General features: G+C 46.0%; 1 protein-coding gene across 1 annotated transcript in view; it reads left to right on the top strand.

Moving 5' to 3' along the window:
- The window catches only part of KCNIP1 (potassium voltage-gated channel interacting protein 1), a 725,629-nt gene that overhangs the window by 31,489 nt on the left and 673,155 nt on the right, over positions 1 to 20,985 (top strand). The gene's annotated exons all lie outside the window — the stretch shown is intronic.

Below are 20,985 nucleotides of genomic sequence, written 5' to 3'. Positions count from 1 at the left end.
GGAGCCACCGAGGACACTCCTCCTGCCCATGGTGCAGTGGGCTCAAGCAGTCCCCAGCCTGTGTCCCTGCCTGCTGGGTTCCCTGCCCACTCGGGGCAGGTGGAGGGTGTGTGAGGGTCTACAATGGTCTCAAGTCCAGCCGTGCTCTCAGCTAGTGTTCCCTGTAAGCTGTGCACGTGGGCAGCTGCTCAGAAGAGATTCAAATGCTGCTCTGCTGATTAGCAGAGCACCCACAGCTAGGTTTTTTATTTCTGCTGGTGGTGCACATTGGCACAGGCCTCGGTGCACATTTCAATTATTCTGCACATGGATGGAAAAACAATCCGGAGATGGATGGAAAAGATTAGAGAGAACGTTGCTTTCAACAGCCCACGCCATGCAGGCAGGTGGCTGGGGCTTTATTTTTCAGTTGGCACCCCAAACCCAGCCACTTCCATTTTCCCCAGCTCCCTGGGAACTGCAGTAGGCTGCTTTTGACCAAGCTCTCACTCCCCAGCAACCAGAGGTGTCATCCCAATGAGCAGTGCAGCTTTGGCCCGGAGCATGGCTTTTGGGTGATGAGGTTTGTTCATTTGTGCAAGCATGCCTAAACCAGTCATGGTACAGCTGTCTGGGGACTTTCCCTTTTATAGGGCCCTGTTCCCATACCAATAGCAGTGGTTGGAGGGCCATGAATCTCTGACCTACCCATTCACCTGCTCAAGCCCCATAACTGCTAACGTAGGAAAACTTGTTGCACCACTTTTGTATAGAATATGGCTATATCCATTCATTAGCATGTTCTCCGTGCTGTTCTAATATCATGAAGTGAATATAAAAAAGAGGCCATAGAATTTATATTAAAAAAAAAATCCTGCTATGATTATGCAAATAATACACATTTAAGTTCTCCGGGTCAATGAATATATCTTAATTGGCCTATAAAGCACTCTTTACTTTCTTTGTGGTTTTATACACAGCTTTGTATATATTTTGGAAGATTTAAAACAGGCGCTGGAAAAACATAATATTCAGCTCTCCACCTGACGTTAAGTTGTTTTGTTCCCATCATGCCCACCCCCAGACGAAAGCAAGCTTGCATTCAAATGCACCGTTTTAATATATATTGTTCAGCGGCAATGTTTTTCCATGTCAAGATTTTCAAATGTGTGTAGCTCGTTGAACTTTTCCAGGAGTGACGGTGAAATGCTTGACGTGTAGGAGGCATTGAAGTGCAATTCAGCGTGCACTATGAAGAGCACGCCATAAATACCCGTCAGGAACGCGGATTACACACCACCTTTCGAAATAAATTAAGAAGTAAATTGTTGAGGATGCCAGACAGCAAGAATTGCCTGTATTAATGGCTGGGCTTTTTATTGTTTGCTTTGTAAAGAATCGATGTGCTTATCTGTTAGATGGCATTGGGTTGATGCAGCTTTCAGTGAGGAAGACCGAGTACTGTCTGAATGAAATCTTTGCTCCAGACCACAGGAAGGCCCCGATTGATCAACTTTGTTAGCCATTTATTTGATTAACTATAAAGGTCTTCTGCCAGCTTAAGCTAATTGTATTTTTTTGGCAATGCCTGTATCTGGATGGAGAGGTCTGCAGGCTCCTAACTTCCCTAATCAATCTAAGGAGGAGAGGTGAAATCCTGTCTTTGAATGCAGACTAGATCAGGCTATGAACAGAATCTCGCTCCGCTGGCGGCACTAGGGTGAGCACCCTGTCCCAAATTAGGGAGGTGGGTCCCCAAAGGGAGAGTTCAAGCCCTATACCTTGGCTGAGTGATTCCAGGAGAGCAGGTGTTTGGGATTCTCTATGGCACTGGTACATGCCTGCCCGAGGCTCAGCAAGGCACTAGCCTCTTCCTGGGGGAGCAGATGAGATGGGCCATAACCTACCTTACCACAAGGCCCTGCCCTCTGCTGCTCCTCTCCAGCCTGAGGCCCTGTCCCTGGCCAGGCCAGAAGCCAGATTCTGGGCTATTGTGGGGAGCCCCAGACCCTGAACCTACCCAGGATGGGGTGGGCCAAGGTTTTTTCTCAGATACCCTGGCCTACACCCAAAGCAAGTGGTGATCTGGGGCTCCCCTAAGCCACCCAGCTCCTTGAGTGGCTTTCACAACAGCTTGGCTCTGGCCTAGAGATGGGGCTGCTGCATGTTGGGTTGCCAGGTGTCTGGTTTTTGTCCAGACAGTCAGGTATTTGTGGCCCCTGTCCAGTTTAAAGAAAAAACAAAACAGAAAATACCGGACTTGTAAAATGTCTGGTATTTTTTGTTTTTTCTTGGACGGAAGGCTGGCGGGGACATTTTCCCCCTGCCGTGTCTGGTGGAGAGAGTGGGGATTTAAAGGCGCAGCGTCCCCCCACCACGTTCAGGATTTTTTGTGAAAGTATCTGGCAACCTTAGCTGCATGTATTCCACTTTTGCCTTTTGAAAAGGTGGTCACCCTCAGCAGCAGAACAGTTATAACCCATATCAATAGCCAGGATTTAAAATCTGAGACAAACTTGTAGCAATACCACAAGATGGAAAGGGATACCACTTGAATAGGCCCTTTGTAGGGGATGATTCGGGGGGTTCAAGTTAAACATTCTTTGCCTGACTGGGTTCTAATCTTTTGGGAGCTTCTGGGACTTCCATGGAACTCAAGGGAAATTCTGCAATGTAGCCCCTTAGAGCAGGCTTTCTCAAAATGGGCTCTAGGCCCACTCTGAGAGAGATGCTAACAAGCTGTTCTGGTTTGTTTACTTAATGGCTTCACAGCAATGGAGTCTCGCAGCTCCTGCTGGCTGTGGCTTGCCTTGGCTGCTGCAAGGCTTGTTGGCTGCAGAGCCATTAAGTAAACCAACTGGAGTGGCCCATTAGCAGTTTTCTCAAAGTGGGCCATGCTACCCTACAGAAAAGGGCAACAAAAATGATGAGGGGTTCGGAATGGGTCCCATACGAGGAGAGATTAAAGAAACTGGGACTTTTAATCTTAGAAAAGAGGACACTAAGGGGGAATGTGATAGAAGTCTATAAAATCCTGACTGGTGTGGAAAAAATGAATAAAGAAAAGTTATTTACTTATCCCCATAATATAAGAACTAGGGGTCACCAAATAACATTAATAGGCAGCCTCTGTTTGTCTGGAAATGGGTGACACGTGAAGACTACCTGTTGTGTTCCCTCCCTCTAGAACATCTGGTGTAGGCCACTGTTGGCTAGATTGACCATTGGTTTAACCTAGTATGGTCATTATTACGTTCTTATGATAAAGTTGCAGAAGAGTCTCCATTCTGGGCTGTATCTCAGCAAAATGTTATGGGCCTGGTGCAGGAATCACTTGGGGGCATGTTTACACGAGGAAGTTATTTTGAAATAAATTATTTCAAAATAATAATTCCCAAAATAACTATTTCAAAATAAGCATTTTTCTGCATGACAAGCAGGAGTTATTTTGAAATAACAAGCCCATTAAAATAACAGGCTTGGTAGTGTAGACTCTGCTTATTTCGAATTAAGGGGAGTTATTTTGAGATAATAGACCAGTGCCTGGTGAAGTTCTCTGACTTGTTTTATTCAGGAGGTCAGACGAGTTGATCACAATAGTCCTTTCTAGCCTTAACATCTATGAACGCCTGACTCAGTCATGTGGTAACTTTTTCAAACTTTCAGGTTTTTGGCCCAAACTTTTTGTGATGCACCTGTATGTGAATGTTTTGGTTTTGTTTCAGCTCAGTGGTTCAGCAATTGTTGTGTGTCTGTATGTATCCAGGGAGGTACTTCACTAAATACTTAAATATATACACAGAAAACGTCATCTAATTTTGAACAGCTCTACAAAAGAAAACGTCAGGGTTCAAAGTTGAATTTTAGCATGGAAAAAGTCTAGACTAATAAATGTCTCTGTTTGTTCCAGTAACAATAGGTTTTAATTGGTCAGTTTTATGAGCTTATGATAATGATAAACTAAGCAGAGGAAGTAGTAGTTTATCAAAATGTAATCTTCTTGTCAGTTGACAGAAATTCGTATCCAGGCTTTCTAGTAGCTGCTGCAACATTCATGGCTTATTCCGCTGCAGAGAAAAATGAGGAATTATGGATCTGTCTGGCAGTGACTCCATACGCTTGTATCCTGCAGAGAGCTCTGTGTGTGCGCGCTCCTCTGGTGTGCTGTGTTGACTTTGCACAAGTAGTGAACATATCAGATTCTTAGAGAGCCCCCCCCACCCACAAAATCAGAGAAGGATCGAAGGCACCTGGCCAGGCTTATTGTCAAATGAAGTACAGTAATAATTGTCAGTGGACTCTACCAAACCACTACACAAATGTGCCTCCTGACAATGGACAAGCGCAGCCAACGACAAGATCATTTGTTGCCCCCTAGGCCAGACAAAGACAACTCCCTTGGGGTAAATTTTTATACACAGATACGAACAAGTTACAGATCACTCCTGACATATCAGGTTGCCATCCTCTGACATTACCTAGATACCACCCATTGCCTTGTACATGGGGATTGAATCAGTATCTATCATGCTTTCAGTTTAGACCAGGCCAGGGCAAAATACAGCCCACGTGCTGGATCTGGCCTGCCAACCCACTGAATCCAGCCCACAGAGGCAATGGGGAAGATTCAGATGCTGCTCCCACCCCCAGCACAATCTCATTGGCCAGTTTCTGGAGCTGCCTGTTTGAATAACAGGCAGCCATGAAGCACAACCCTCCTGCTCAGTTACTCACCCAAGCACATGGCCAAGCAGGCAGAAACATTTTAAGCTCTGCAAGCCTTTAGCTCGGCAGGCAGGCAGGCTGGTTTGGCTGCTGGTTGGTAAGTTTCCAGGCCAGAACCTGCCTCTGGCACCTCAGCCTCTCCCTTCCCCAACCCTCTGCCCCCCCACTCCTGCCCCGTTATTCCACCTGTACCCATACCCCCTCCCAGATCTGGCACTTAAATCTCCTGCCCGAGATCACAATCTCCTCCTACCCTAGGTCACATCCCAAAACTCAGCATCCCAGTTCCCTGCCCTAGGTCACAACCACCTCCTTCACCCAAATTCCCTCTCAGACTCCATTCTTGCTCATACATGCCAATCCCTTCTCCAAGCTACCCTCTGCACCCAACCTCCATCCCAGACCCCGCACCTCCTCCATTAATCCCATGGAAGAAGCATTAAAAAAATGTGGGATCAATATGCCAAATACTTTGTTTTGAAGTATTGTGGATTGCTACACCCCCCCCCCCCCCCAACACACACATACTTGGCACATATTCCAAAATGGGAGAAACTTAATAGTTAAGCAATTTAACAGCTTATCCCCCCACCCACAAGCATACAGCTAACATTACTGCAACTACCATACAACACAGATTTTGTACCACAAACTTAATTTAACACCATATGAGGCTTCCACATTAGCCCCCTCTCTTTTTTTTTGTTCGTTTGCACCTACCTCTTCATCAAACTACTGTTTCTTATGTGATCAACTAGTGCATAAAACATCGTCTAAACTATTAGTGCTGGAGGTAGGGTATTCTGGGCGGTTATGGGATGAAAGGGCTGGAGTTACGCACTCTGTACCTCTCTGGTGAGTGGAAAACAGAGCAAAGATATTAGAAAGTGTGTTGAAGGATGTCAGCCGACGGTCAGGGCAGTGAGTCCCTTATGACCGGCTGAAGTTCTTTTAAATTGTGCTTGGTTCTGTTACAGCAACTGAAGGAGTCAGGTTAAAGCTTAAACAGTTACTATTTTATTGTTACAGGGTAAACTTAGTTGTTAAATGCTACTGCTGTGTTACAGATAACACAGCCACTACAAAGGACAGGACAGAAATTACACTAAGAAGTCACTTACAGGTACCATGAAACCCTTTTGGTTTTCTGAGCTCTTATTAAATGCATGCAAAATAGACACATAGCAGGTATATATTCTCACCCCTGCGTTCCAGACTTGGCGTGGCCAGCATCTTTCTCTCAATCCCTTGGGAAGAAGTAGGGTGAGGTTGGGCGTCCCACAGACCTCGGGAGACAATCAATACCTGCCAGCAGGTATAGATGATTGGAGCTCAAATGGGGTGGGCTACTGAACCTCTTTTATACCCCTTGGGTCACGTAGGCTTCTTCCTGGTCTCAAGTGGCCAATTAGGAAAAATGGCTTTGAATGCCAAGTTTCCCACGCACGGTGCAAAGCATAATTCACACCTGGGAAAATGCAGATAATGGGCACCTCTGGTATGTGATGGGCGAAGATTCCTCTCCTGGGACAGTGCAGGCGTGTCAATTACTGGTACTAGCCATCAGGACGGCGGGAGGCCCCGGGTCGTCAGCTAGCCCATTTACTGTCTGGTTTCTGTTTATGGTAGAATCAGGGACAGGCAGCACACCTGCGTTCCCAGGGCATCAAAGGCTGACTGCCTTTCTCTTGCTCTCTGGGGGGGGGGGGGGGGGGGCGGGAACAAGATGGGGTAAATGGAAAAACAAGATGGGATTTGTGTCTGGCTACAAAGGATCAACAAACAAGCTCACAATAACTCCTCAAAAAAAGTAAAGAAGGAAAATAGAGATAGAAGGGGAAAAAGAAGAAAACAAAGAAAGTAACTGAGTCCCTTGTATAGGAAAAGGAGTGACTCCCTGTATGTTTCTGCCAGAAATAGTTTTATGACCATTGCTCAGGTTGTGTTTTCCATTTGGAAGGAGAACTCAACATTAGTTTTTGATCTCCTAGTCCGTGCCAAACCAAACAGCAATGAAGACATTGGAGAGAAAATGAACTCAAATTAAAGCCAATCAAATATAAAGTTTTGTGTTCTACAGGGAATGCAGGGTATTTTTTCCATGTCTGTAGGTGCTGCACGACATGACTGTGTTTGGCTACATTGACACAGTGCAGCTTTTAGCAACAATGCTGTGGTGACACGGCTCTGTCACTAAAAGTCAGCATGTGTAAAGACTGTTTATTGGCACTTTTGCAGACAAAATACTTCTAGTCTCCATGAAAAGCCAACAAAGCACCATTCATGGTTGCTTTTGTTGTGGGGGTGGGTAGGATGGGTCATTGGATGACCCATGAGTGGCAAAAGTTTTGCTGATCAATTTCAAATGTAGATAAAGCCTTGGTATTCAATCACTGGTGTCACTTAATTATATGTCAGATGCCTTCACTATGGGAAAAGATTGCCATTCTAATAAAACCATTGACTTCCGCTATCTGCTGAATGCACTTTAACAATTGCGTAGCCCACTTGGCTCATCAACAGTATTTTATCCTTACTGTATAGTCTGTTGCAAGTGCTGATGAGCGCACCAATTTGCATATATAGACTGTCACACAGGCTGGCTGCCGGTATTGATAAGTATGGGTTAACCATTAATAATTGATTAAGAAAAGGTGAATTGTCAATGAAGAATAAAACATATTGAATAGAGAACGCTGAAGAAGATTGATAATCCGTAACATGCTCAGACTCCACATGCAGTTATTAAGGATTTCTTTATAATGTAGAAATGTAGTAAAGCTGTTTCATTTCTCACAGTAACCAGGCCTCTCAAATTTTCTTTTGCTGGATTGCAGAGTGTATGGAAATTTTTCAATGGTCTTCATTATATTCTCTTTAATTGCTTCCTTTTGGGCCATGTCTTAGAGCACATCTGCTCCTTTAGGCTTCTGCAAGCCAAGCAGAGTTTCAGCTTGCATATCACAGAATTTGATTTTTAAAATGTATGATTACTTATTCCTAGCAGAGTACGCAAAGGTGACAGATCCCTTGGATGTGCTGGATGATATTTCCAGTTATTCAAGTTATCACCAAAGTGAAAGTTATAATATTCATTAATATCACTAGATATCAAAATTGTCACTTCCCCTATGGACCCTGGAATTTGTGTAATTTCAACATAGGACCAAGACTCTTTGAACAATATATTTATAAAGTTTTGGTTAATAAACACGTCAATTTTCAGCACCACATAAAAATGCCTGAACATGTCAATTTCTAACACTGAGTAAAAATGCCTGATCTATTCAGTGCAAGAGTAGAGAATAGATAAACATAGAAGTGATGTAAGCCTGTGGAAAGCGTTTGATTCACTGATCAGTAAAATAAAATACTATGAGCTCACAACAAAACCAGAATGAAATAATCCAGGATAAAGCCCAAAGAGGCTGTAGGTCTTTACCCTGAAATTGTAGCTGAAAATGTGAGCTAGTGGGGAATTGCAAGTGATCACTTGGTCCAGCTGCGATGCTAGTGATCATATCTAAAAGGTGGCAAAAAGGTGCCTCATCTAGGAGGTGGAAATTGCAACAGTGAATTTTTCCAGTGAATTTTTCTCAGGACTGGTGATTCCTTATTGTCTGTATTCTGTTACCACGTGGAGGTGCCAGACAGGCATCATCATATCAGTCACTATAAACACACACAATTGAAAAAAGGGTGCAATCAGTAGCGCTTTTCTAATCCAAGGTGTCGTCTCCAGCAGATCAGAGGTGAAATGAATGTGAGCTGCTTTTCCTCTTATCAGACTGTTCTTGTTTTCTCCCTGCATTTCATGGCACATTCCTTAGAACTGCCTGCTTGTCAGTTGTGGATCCAGTTGCTGCGTTATGCAAGTTAAAATGTTGGTAGCGGTCACAGATTGTGTGTGTTGCCAGCACTTTAGCAGGGACTAATGGTGATGCTCTGTACGAGTCAGCCAGGCTATTCTGGAGTTGGTATTTTGGAGCTAAAGCTAAAGGCTTGATGTTCATGGCATGGCAAGTAAATTGACATGAATTGCCATGAGAGCACCCCAAAGGAGCATAACTTTTCATTTGTCCTGCTATGGCTAAACAAAAGTGCTTTGAGGGGTGACTTGCTTTTGTTTCTATTTTGGTGCTTTACAGACATGTCAATATGTTTTTTACACAACGTCTCGGTTATACACGTTTAGTGAATTCAACCCACATGGCTTTTCACCTTCCACATAGACTTAATTCTCTCCCTTCACTGTTTGTTGCCAGTTAGATGGAGCATGTGATGGATTTTGGTTTAAACTGCACCACTCTCAGCTGAGTAAATTGTTAGGCTTTTGTTTCTAATGTTTGCTGCTTCTCTGACAATCCGCCTCCCTACTGAGGCAAGAGCATGGCCCTGCTCCATGTGTGGTTTTCTAAAAGGAAAACACTACATTTGTGACCGCAGGAGCCGTGCTACAGCCCATCTTTGTTGGGCACTACATCACCTGTCTTCAATTGCTGGGAACGGCCAGATGTCCCATGCCAATAACTTTGTCTGCAATGGTGAGAGAGGCTGATGTGGTCTCAGGTTGAATCTGACACTCCTCTTCTTATTCCACGTTAGCCCTTAATTTAGCCCTATTTTCATGGGGAAGTACAATTTAGTCCTGAAGGAGGCATGGGGGAAACCAAGGAATGAGCAACTATTGTTGTCAGCTTCACCCTTGGTAGCTGACTGGAATCTGAAATCGCTAGTTTCTGGGTTCAGTATTGTGGCTGTTGCTGACGCATGCCCCATCTCTCTATAAGGCCACACGTACACTTACTGGAGGATCAATGCTCTGGTAATTGATCTTCCAGGGTTCGATTTAGTGGGTCTAGTAAAGACCCGCTAAATCAAATGCTGAGGACAATCCCACCAGCCCCAGTATTCCTTGCTGTTGCAAGGAGCAAGGGAAATTGATGTGTTTGTTTCTCCCAGGGTATGTCTACACTGCAACACTATTTCAAAATAACTAGCGTATTCTAAAATGACTTAGTCCATGTCCACACAGCAGGCAGTTATTTCAAAATACTGTCGTGCTGGAGGACTTCTTACTCTGACTCCTGTACCCCTCATTGTACGAGAATAAGGGAAGTCAGAGGAAGAGTGCTCTATTTAGAAATAAATGCTGTGTAGATACTCCTAATTTCAGAATAAGCTATGCAATTGACGTAGCTCAATTTGTGTAGCTTAGTTTTAGTTAATCCCTGATGTGTAGATGCACCCCACTGACCTCCCAGTGTTGGGCTGCTCCAGGAAATTGATGCATCCTGTCGACTCCAGCTATGCAATTCACAGAGCTGTAATTATGTATCTTGCATCGATTTTTCTCTGCCAGTGTAGACCTGGCCTGAGGCAGAATGAGGTGGTGCTGGGAAGCAAGCGTGACACAGAGGTGTAATGAAGTGAAGCAAACGGAGGATTGCACCTGTCTATTTCTCCTGCCTTAAATTCATTTTGCTGCTGTCCCTGGCCATATAGTTTTACCGTTGTACTCACGAGTCCATTACTGTAAATGAATACTTTGTGTGATCTGAGATCAAGAAATGCTATCATTTAGAGGCTTTGAATTTAATCTCCTCTTGTCAAGCTGCCTCCTTTCATATTCTTGGCATTTTAAAGCCACATAAAATGTGTGCTGCCGGCACTGAATGCGGAACTTAAGTGTCTCGAGGGATGATTTGCTGCATTTCCATGTAGATAAATTTGGTGCAAATGTAAAGATAATCAGTGCTGATTTGCAGCATGTAACGGTACAGGAGAATCATGTTGTTAATCATACCTCTGAACTGCCCTGCGTCTGCATTTTACTTAAAATGTGGGGGTGTTTTGAATGATGCAATCATCCCATTCCCGTGAAGTAACCCCATGTCCTTCTCATGCAGACGTTGATGCTGAGCTGGATACAGTGTCAGAGAAGATCTGATAGCACCTTTCCGGGTTTCTTCATACAGCACATCCTGTGGAATTCATTGCCAGAGGTTGCTGGGAAATCCAAGACTATAATAGATTCCAAAAAGTGCTAGATAAATTCATGGAGGATAGGTCCATAGATGGCTATTAGCCAGGATGGGTAGGAATGGTGTCCCTAGATTGTCAGAAGCTTGGCATGGGCTACAGCAGACGGGTCACTTGATGATTCCCTGTTCTGTTCACTCCCTTTGGGGGAGTAGCATTGGCCACTGTCAGAGGACAGGACACTTGGCTAGATGAACCTTTTGTCTGACCTAGTCTGGCTGTTCTTCTGTTAATCAAGAGATTGCTGCTGTTTTTTATTTATGGTAGCACCATCGTGTGCTAAGCACAGTCCACACATCAAGGAAGACCCATGCTCCTGCTCTGGAGAACTCAGAAACTCTTTTGAGAAATTTCTGTAAGCTTTCTCTCCCTCAACTCTGATCTGGGCAGGGGGCAGAAGGTGGTCAGCCTTCTCGGGAGGAAGTGAGGACAATTCTTGTCCTTCTGCTGAGACTGCCAACAGGCTAACACTGCCGGTGGGGATGATGACCTAGGTAATGTGTATGCTGAGAAAACCAGGGCGCTGCACATCCTTGGCTGAATAGCTGTGACAACCTTCTGCACCTTCTTCCTTTTCTTGATGTGCCCAATATCCCCCACTCCAAGTTAACGACGAATGGTAGGATGGTCCATCACGAAAGGTTCTGGTCACCTCTCGTTCTTGAAAAAAACTTATATTTTCAAGACTATTCTGGTGTAGTGTAGACCATTCTAGTGTAATATCCTTATATTCTTGCCCCTTCTTCTATCCTGATTATATAAGAAACGTGTAGGCAAAGTCCCGTATCCTGTGTGTCCAGTTCTATCTGAATTCTAAGAGAACCATGGAACTGTTCTGGCTTTTCATCAGCTCTCCCAACCCTGCAGAAAACCTCATCCCATGTGGTGCTTCTGTCCCCCTTCTCCCTCTCCCCCCAGACCCTTACTAGTTCAGTACAATCAATATAGTCTCCTCTGTGTTTAGCTTTCAAGGGACTACAGATTTTTGTATTTCGAACTAGATTGGGTGTGTGTTTGGGTACAGAAGAGCAAGCTGGGTGGGGAACCATGGAAGTTTTAATCCAGAGGAAGGCCTAGAAGGTTCTTGTGTTTTGGAGCTCAAGAAACATATGAGGCTTTTGGCACTGGGTAGGTGGAAGCGGTGCGGACTTTGAATTAATAATGAGGGTGATTTGAATCCCTTGACTCCCACCTCAGCAACCCTGGACAGAAATGAACCACTTTTCAACACCCCTGCTGTGTATCTACGCCTATCACCAGTGGGTAAATATAATAGATGATGTGAGGCAGCTTCTGAAATTTGGCAAAATAAAATCAGTTGTCGCTTTTAATGTTTTTTTTTAATTGCTGTTGCTGGGTTTCAGCATTAAGATCACCCTCAGAGAATTCTGGGTATGGATACCCCTCTGTGCAGCTGTGTCAGGATGTTTGCAAAACGTGGTAGACAGCATTGCACCATTTTATGTTTGGTTCACTTCAGAACCATGCGAGCAGAGAATTAATTTCCGGCTTGTCTCCAGTGGCAGCATCCCTCTCTAATGCACTTTTCTGCATTAGGACTCCAGCTCTCTCCACGTGGCTGTTAAAATGTCCTGTAATTGAAGCACAGACTTGAACCACGTCCTGAGTTGTATTTATGCAATAAATGCACAAGTGCCCCTTGGGCTGTATGTTTTATGTCTACAGAACCAGCATCTCCAAATTGCTATTTTAATGCTCAGTGAGTTTTTCCTGAGACTCACAGGCCACATGGTGCTGGGAGAGATTTCTCGGTGCAGTTAATTCAGCTTTGCCCCATGAACTCTGATGGGAGCAGCAGGGTTTATTGGGTAATTAGTACGTGTTTACAGATAAGCTTGTACATGCACTAAAAAAAGTCTTGCTCAAGGAGGAATATTGTGACGTTCCAAGGACCACAAATCTCAGTGATTGTTGACAATGGGATGGTTCCATGCCCAGAGCATCAGTTTTCAAATGTCTCCGTCATATGCAGGTTGCATCTCTATAAACCAAGACTTGTAAGCAAAACTCGTGAAGTCATTCTGCCGCTCTACTCTGCACTAGTTAGGCCTCAGCTGGAGTACTGTGTCCAGTTCTGGGCGCCACATTTCAAGAAAGATGTGGAGAAATTGGAAAGGGTACAGAGAAGAGCGACAAGAATGATTAAAGGTCTAGAGAACATGACCTATGAAGCCAGGCTTCATGAACTGGGCTTGTTTAGTTTGGAAAAAAGAAGATTAAGGGGGGACATGATAGCGGTTTTCAAATATCTAAAAGGGTGTCACAAGGAGGAAGGCGAAAATTTGTTCCTCTTGGTTTCTGAGGACAGGACAAGGAGTAATGGGCTTAAAGTGCAGCAGGGGAGGTTTAGATTGGACATTAGGAAAAAATTCCTAACTGTCAGGGTGGTCAAATATTGGAATAAATTGCCAAGGGAGGTGGTGGAATCTCCCTCTCTGGAGATATTTAAGAACAGGTTAGATAGACATCTGTCAGGGATGGTGTAGACGGAGCTTGATCCTGCCTTGAGGGCGGGGGGCTGGACTCGATGACCTCTCGAGGTCCCTTCCAGTCCTATTATTCTATGATTCTATGATTCTAAGACTCTCTGGCAGACCCGGCCAAAGAGTTTGCGGGGCCCAAGGTGGTGTGTTGTGGTTGGCTGCACCGCGTGGCCAGGCAGCTCCCAGCCAGGGCAGTGAGTAAGTAGCTGGGTGGGCGGGTGCCGGGCAGCATGGGGCCCTGAAGGCGCGAGGCCCAAGGCAACCGCCTTGCTTACTTTGACCTAAGGCCGGGCATGCTCTCTGGTCTGGCAACATCCTGGTGCTCTGTGAGGAATGAGGAAGTCCAGGAGGTGGGAGCCCAGACCAATGCAGGGGAGAAAGTCTAGCACCTGGCTCAGCTGGGCTGGGGGGGGGGGGGCAGGAAGCACATGACCGAGCTGGGTTGTATGGGGGAGCAGGGAAGCCTAGTGGGATGGCAGAGCAGGTGGTGGGCCAGCAGCAGGAGGCCGGAAACAACTTCTTGTTTGGCAAAATCCCTCACCCGGGATTAGTCAGGTCCCAAGGGTACCAGACCCGGGAGATCCAACTTGTATTCTGATTCTGACAGGCAGGGCCGGATTAAGGGGGAGGCTAGCTGGGCAGCTGCCCAGGATGCCAACCTATGGGGGGCGCCTGATGGTAGCTGTAAGGGGCACTGTGCACCCAGCCATGTGGTGCTCCTTAGAGCTGCTGTCAGGCGCCATGCGCCCGGGGCTGGGGGCCGTGCAGCACCCCTTAGACTGCAATCAGGCACCGCGTGCCCGATTGCAGCTGTAAGGTGCACAGCGTGCTGGGGGGCGGGCCTGTGCATACACCGTGTGCTTGGGGGCAGAGCCACATGTGTGTTGTGCACCCACTGCCCGGGGCGCAGGAATGGCTCAAGCCGGCCCTGCTGACGGGGGGGGGGGGGTCTAGCCATTCTGTGGTCAACTCTCGTTTGCATGTGTGGAGGGTCTTTTGCACAAGAACTAAAGAATGGGAATTCCCCTTGTTTATAAGGGTTTCCATGGCCTTTTTCATGGACATAGGGGGTGTGTCTAGACGACAGGGTTTTTTTTTTTTTTTTGAAAAAGTGGCCTTTTTCAAAAAAAATGTCCCCTGTGTCTAGACTGCTTGTGCGTTCTTTCGAACTTAAATCAAAAGAACGTGGCTCTTTTTCAACCGCAGTGAACCTCATTTTATGAGGAATAACACCTTTTTGTGAAAGTGCTCTTTTGAAAAAAGTCATTATTGAATGCAAACAGGGCTTTTTTGAAAGAGCTCTTCCAGACTGCCTGGGTGCTCTCTTTTGAAAAAGTGGCTCGCTTTTTTGAAAATACGGGTTGCTGTCTAGACGCTCTTTCTGAAGAGGCTTGTAGTCTAGACTTAGCCAGGCACTTGCTAGAGCATCTGCCCTTAACTTCCCCCTTTTTTGCCACCTGTCTCCATCCCAATATTTCGGAAGGTTCTGTACGCATGGTCCTACTCTCTTTGCTGCCCATTGGCGATAACAGTTCAGCCCCCTCCTGGAGCCTTGCAGGACTGGGCCTCCAGTTTGGAAAGCACTCTGAGCCATGAACTGAGAAGACAGTGTGAGGACAGATCATCTTTGACTTGAACTGAGGCCCCTTCTGACGCGGTCTGATCTTTGCTCTGCCTCTGTAGACTCTGTATCTCCCGTAATCGATTTCCATCAGCGTGTGCTTTGCATTTCCTATGCCGGGATTCCAACCCTCAGTTTTATTAACTAATTATCTCACCTTGGTTTGTTTTACTTTGAAAGAACACGCATTTAATTTCACTACACGGCCATCCTCTGTCCCTCTTCGGCCTGCAAAAAATGACAGGTGCTACGGCATATCTTCATCCCTTTGTTCAGCTGCTCTTTGGTATTCAACTGGCATTTATATTTCATGCAGGTGAGACAATCTACAAATCTATCATAATAAGCTTTAAGTGGGGTTGAAGACAGACTGGAGGCTCCAACTGCTGGGTTTTATTAGAAGGGGACGGTGATTCACTAGAAAAACAGTGAAGGCCTCATGTTTGCTGGGGAAGGAATTGTGAGAGAAAAGGAGAAAATAAGAGGAGAGTGTGTAATAGCACTAGGGCATATCACAGCTTTGTAGCCACTGCTGCTGGACAGCTTTTCTGTGACATGCTGAGTGAGTTGTAACATCCTCAGCACCGTTTTGGGCTGTAACTAGGAACAAGCGCACCGCTTAGCAGCACACACACCACAGCCACGTGGAAAAAGAACAAGGTAAACTCTGGCTGATTCTCCCTTTGCAGCATTAAAATAATGAAGTTCTGCTGATGGATTGTTTCGGTGCTTCTGTGAGTATAATTCCCCCGCCAATAGGGGGGCCAAAGAGGGGAGCTGCTCTGGGGTCCAGCGATTCTAAGGACCCAGAGACCAGGGCCTATTAAATCACCTATAGAGTGCTGCATGACATGCTCTGAGTGGCTGTAAGGGGGGGTGCTGTGGCACCCTCTTGGCAGCGCTGAGGACTAGCTGTCCTGACCCTGCCCTTCCCATCCAAGGTCCGACCCCTTCTGGGAGTCCGGAGGTGCCTCCCGCATCCAGGAGCTCCAGGTCCTTTAAATCACCACCAGACTGCTGCATGGCATGTTCTGAGTGGCTCTCGAGACTGACATGGGGCCGGTGTGACGTGCCCTCCCTACCAGCTGGGAGAGACTCACTGCTCTGTCCTCAGCAGGGAGCTGCTGCTCTCACTGAGCGAGAAGTGCCCCTCCCCCTGCTAGACAGCTCCGTATACGGAGCCCTGAGACCCTGGCTGAGTAAGGCTCATTAAGCAGCTGCAAGGCCGTGCTGCCACGCAGCTTCGAGGGAAGCTTGGTGGGGCTGCTGAATGCTCGAAAGTGTAATATTCAATATCAATGATACTTTTAATCCAAATTAGTTTCCTCGTGTATTCTTGCGTCTTTATTTGTCTGGCCAAGGTTCTGTGGATGTGCCAATTCAGTGTCATGCTTGTTGATGGATTTATTTTTTAAATGTGGTAAATGATAGTTCTCAGAAAGATGTAGTCATACAAGGAGAAACAGAAAGAACTGTACTTGTGGTTCGGAAGCTTCAGGGGGTAGCCAAGTTAGTCTGTACCCAATAAACTTAAAAAACAACAAATGGTCTGGTAGCACTTTATAGACTAACAAAACATGTAGACGGTGGTATGAGCTTTCATGGGCATAGCCCACTTCTTTAGATGACCGGAGTTTTGAGTTTAGGATGTGCAGACCCAAAATAAACAGGGGAGAAGGGGGAAGGGAAAAAAAGGAAGGGGGTGGGAAACAAGGAGCAGAGGGTATGACAATATCAAAGGGAAAAACAAGTAGGCAGAACTGGTAATCTATAAGCACCAAAAGATTGGATAGTTAAAAGAAGCAGATAAGGCTCATAGGATAGCAATTAGAGAGGTAGGGTACTAACACAAGAATCTACACAGACAAAGAGCTGTTGGCACCTTCATTGCATGTTAGGTTGATAATGTCCCAGCCATCTGTTATCTCGATTGAGGAGGTCATCAGAGTGAGAAATGAATTTGTGGATGATTTGTAATTCCAACACCTCTCTGTGTATTTGCCTTGTAGAATTGGTTTGTGTCAAGATAGCTTGTCAAAACGTGTGGTGTTTGAAAGCATATTCCATAGCCTTAACCATATTGTAGCTGGGTTTCTTTGACAGTTGTCTCAAGACATTTTTATTGGAAGAAATAAACATTTAGAAAGTGATATAGTGAACAGTTTTCTGTCCCTTTGAGCTGAACCTCTGGTTTTAGGAAAATAAATCTGTTAACCTGGCTGGAGCCAGGTAGGTAGGCCTTTTGTGGTTAATATCCTCCATCCTTCTCATAAGGACCCAAGGTTTTTTTCTAGAGGTGTGCTCTTTTTTTTTTAGGAAGAACGACCAGGAAACTAAACTAACAGCTTCCATATAGCCAGGCCAGGCAGTAGCAGGTGCACATAATGTTCCTATGAATAATAAATGCCCATCTTACTCTTCATAGAGTTAATCAAGCTTATTTGGGATTTTCTTTTGCATCTAAATTAATGTGGATCGTGTGATGGTGCCAGGTTGTTGACATTCCGCTCGGGTTGTCTTGCTAAGCAGCTTCCTTTGGCACTTGCAGCACCTTGGCTTTTCCAGTTGGCACTTCCCACTTCAGATTCATTTTCCCAGCAGAGCTGTGAATTATTCACTAGTCATTAAGAGTCAACGAGGAGAGGTGCCCTTGGAAGTGGGCTGCACATGGAAAATATCAGTGCACAGTGTTGTCTTCGCTGCTTGCTCTCTCAATCCTAGCACCTGTGTTGCTACGCAGCTCTTTCGAGGGATGTATTCAGTGAGGCTATCCCCTGCAGAAAAACTGTAAACCAGAGTTGTCCTGTCATCTCTGTGTGGAAACTACAGACGTCCTGTTCCCTTCATCAAAGTGATCTCCCCCATTGTTATGCACAGTCCTGTGTCTGCTACTAAACCCTCTCTCCCATTGATGGGCAGTGTTGTTGTAGCCTGTCGGTTCCAGGAGAGTAGAGATACAAGTTGGGTGAGCAGAGGTGGAAGTTAGGGGGCACACCCCTGTGCGCAGCTCCAGGAGGAAGGAGCAGGCCAGTCTGCACTGCTCCACTGCAGAAGGAGGTGGGGTGCGCTACCAGCCAGGCTCCTAGATCCCTTCTGCAGGCTGGTGTGCTAAGTTGCATGCAGCCAGGCAGGTGAAAGGGGCTGTCTAGGGGCACCTGTAGGAGGCGTGTGTGCTCCCACCTGGGCTCCTAGTGGGGAAACTGCATCCCAGCCAATGCTGCCCCCCTCTCTCTACACCGGCAGCACGTCGGACAGTGAGGATTAGGAGAGGTATGGAGCAAGGACCCGTCCATAGCCAAGTAACCTGGTAATGACCAGGACGGCCCCGAGTCCCCCTACTGGTCAGGGACTGCCCCAACCCTAGCCCTCTCTCCCACCGGGCACTACTTAGGAAAGGCAGGAGGGGCTGGAAACCCCTCCCCCCCAGAGTCAGGCCAGGATGCTACTTGGCCCTTCCCCTTCCCATCACTCCCAGGGAGCAAGAAGAAAGCACACAACTTGCCTGCACTCCCCTCACTCCCAGCTGGGGAGGGGAGGGGTAGAAGAATAAGTGATGTAAGCGGTGTGCTTCCCTCCGGCTCCCTGACAGAGACTAGGAAGGGAAGAGCAAGCAACATTCTAGCATGCATCTTGAGGGGGAGAGGATTCAGCCCCCCCACTCTTCCTAAATGGTGCCTTTGCCCCCCCCACCATTCCCAAGACACACACACACACACACACACACACACACACACACACAAGCCCCAACCACCTGCCATGAGTCCCCCATACCCCTAACCCCTGCCTGACTCCTGCACCCCTCTACACACATCCCAAACCCTCTGTCCTGTGTTCCCCCAATCCCTCTGCTCCACTCCTGAACCCCTCCACACACACTGACCTGACTTCCCCCCAACCCCAGCTCCTCTGCAGTACTCCACACATACCCCATACCCTCAGTTTCTAAGCCATGCAAGGCTGGTGGCTATCCTGCCTCCTTTTGTAAACCTCCATTGAAGGAGCTTCTACCACCCCAGGAGGTCAGAGCAGCTAATCACTCTGGGCACTACTGGCTTTGTAATGTATGCATTTTGTAGGAAGAATTCTTCAGAATCTGTGACATGTAGGTCTGTTTTTATTTACGCCTTTTTAGACTTTGCAATTATAAGCCACTAATGCAAGAAGCCAAATAGCCCTTGTGCGGTTATGCTGGAGGCATAGAGATAACTGTTGTGATTCATGGGAGAGAGAAGTTACAGCATCATAGCTATGCAGCAGATAGAAAGATGCTTACGGAAGCTATAATGTAACCAGATAACAACATATTGATGTCTCATAGCACTTGCAGTTTCCATTGCAAGGCTGGTGGAATAATTATTAGCTAAGAAAACAAATGTCTAGATTTTTCTTTTGAAACACCAATTTTGTAAAATAACCCATTCATTTCAGTTTTACCAAATTGTTTTAAAAACGCGAACAGACTTCTATGGTTTGTTGTTGAAGAGCAGAATGTTGGGTTTCCATGTTTTGAATAGGACCTGAAATGCCAGACCCTAAAAAAAAGCAAAAGCCTATTCTGAAAAAGTATAACACACTAAAATTGGAGAAAGCTGACTACTACTGTATTTTCCGGTGTATAAGACGACTTTTTATACTAAAAAACATCCCCCAAAAATTGGGGGTCGTCTTATACGCCGGGTATAAACATACTGTAGCTTCGGCTACATACAGAATGTCCCTATTATTACCTTTTAGCCCTCTGGATGTGCCTTAATACAGTACTGTAGCTTCGGCTACATACAGAACGTCCCTGTGCTGATACTGTATGTACCGCGCTGAGCCAATCACGGCAAGCGGTGTCATCTATTAATGCAAACAAAGCCTGCTCGGATTGGCTGAGTCAGAGAGGCGGGCTATTACAACCTTTGCCAATCCGAGCAGGCTTTGTATGAACATGATGAGGATTTTGAAGGATTTTAAGTACCGGTAAGTCAAAACCATTTTAATTAAAATTATTTAAATCAAATCTGATGTTATTAAATGGTGTTGCCTCGGAACGAGGGTTGTCTTATACGGCGAGTATAGGCCAAAACCTATGTTTTAACTGGAAAATTAGGGGGTCGTCTTATACGCCCAGTCGCCTTATACGCCGGAAAATACGGTAGTACACATTAGTAATTTTACAGAGAATCAAAAAGGATGGGTAGGCTGGTTCAGATGGAACTAGAACCAACCCAAACACCCAGATGAGCTTGGAGGGAAAGGCGGTCAACTGTGGGAGGAGATCAATAGCATATACGGTTTGTCGCCTCTTTCTACAGGTTGAACCTCTCTGGTCTGGAAACATCCGTCATCTGGAATGATTTTGGTTAGCTGGATGGGCACTTTTCATGTGTTTGGCCAAGTTTCCCATGGTTCCAAATAGCCACCAGTCCTAGCTGTCAGTGTTATGAGTTCTTATTTAGCTTTAATTTACCCCTAAGGATATGTCTACACTACATGGCTCCATCAACAGAGCCATGTAGATGAGCTTTGCAGACAAAGCAAAATGAAGCGGCAATTTAAATAATCGCCGCTTCATTTACATCAAAATGGATCCTGTGCTGTGCTGAGGGAGTTGGGTCTGTTTAGTCTGCAGAAGCGAAGAGTGAGGGGGGATTTGATAGCAGCCTTCAACTTCCTGAAGGGAGGTTCCAAAGAGGATGGAGAGAGGCTGTTCTCAGTAGTGACAGATGGCAGAACAAGGAGCAATGGTCTCAAGTTGTGGTGGGAGAGGTCCAGGTTGGATATTAGGAAAAACTATTTCACTAGGAGGGTAGAGAAGCACTAGAATGGGTTACCTAGGGAAGTAGTGGAGTCTCCATCCCTAGAGGTGTTTAAGTCTCGGCCTGACAAAGACCTGGCTGGGTTAATTTAGTTGGGATTCGTCCTGACTAGAGCAGGGGGCTGGACTTGATGACCTTCTGAGGTCTCTTCCAGCTCTATGGTTCTATGATTCTATGAGTCTGGACGCTCCACGGTCGACATCAAAAGCCTTTGTCAACCGCCCCGTTATGCCTCGTGGGATGAGGTTTACCGGAGCGGTCAACAAAGGCTTTTGATGTCGACCACAGAGCGTCCAGGCTACTGCGCTGT

The sequence above is a fragment of the Pelodiscus sinensis genome, chromosome 17 (assembly GCF_049634645.1).
Source record: "Pelodiscus sinensis isolate JC-2024 chromosome 17, ASM4963464v1, whole genome shotgun sequence".
In the NCBI taxonomy this organism is placed as follows: domain Eukaryota; kingdom Metazoa; phylum Chordata; order Testudines; family Trionychidae; genus Pelodiscus; species Pelodiscus sinensis.
The sequence above is the reverse complement of the archived record's forward strand: the minus strand, read 5'-3'. Positions and strand labels throughout refer to the sequence as shown.